Genomic DNA, 698 nt, shown 5'->3' with positions numbered 1-698 from the left:
ACAATGGGTTTCCATGTCTGAGCAGCTGCATGCAAGCTTTACATCACCAAGTACAATGGGTTTCTGTAGCTGAACAGCTGCATGCAAGCTTTACATCACCAAGCACAATGGGTTTCTGTAGCTGAGCAGCTGCATGCAAGCTTTACATCACCAAGTACAATGGGTTTCTGTAGCTGAGCAGCTGCATGCAAGCTTTACATCACCAAGTACAATGGGTTTCTGTAGCTGAACAGCTGCATGCAAGTTTTACATCACCAAGCACAATGGGTTTCCATGGCTGAGCAGCTGCATGCAAGCTTTACATCACCAAGTACAATGGGTTTCTGTGGTTGAGCAGCTGCATGCAAGCTTTACATCACCAAGCACAATGGGTTTCCATGGCTGAGCAGCTGCATGCAAGCTTTACATCTCCAAGCATTGTTGGATTAACTGTTATGAAAACACCACAATTGGACTCTGGAGCAGTGGAAATGTATTCTGTGGAGTGACGATCACACTTCTCTGTCTGGAGTCTGATGAGCAAGTTTCGGTATGGTGAATGCCAGGATGACATTACTTACCTGACCGCATTGTGCCAACTGTAAAGATTGTTGGAGAAGGGATAATGCTATGGAGTTATTTTTCTGGAGTTTGGCCCAAGTTCCTTAATTACATTTAGGACAATTGTAGAAAAAAGGAGAACTGTAAAGTCTTGGTTG

The sequence above is a fragment of the Anomaloglossus baeobatrachus genome, chromosome 7, assembly GCF_048569485.1.
Source record: "Anomaloglossus baeobatrachus isolate aAnoBae1 chromosome 7, aAnoBae1.hap1, whole genome shotgun sequence".
Taxonomy (NCBI): domain Eukaryota; kingdom Metazoa; phylum Chordata; class Amphibia; order Anura; family Aromobatidae; genus Anomaloglossus; species Anomaloglossus baeobatrachus.
Note: the sequence above shows the minus strand (reverse complement) of the source record.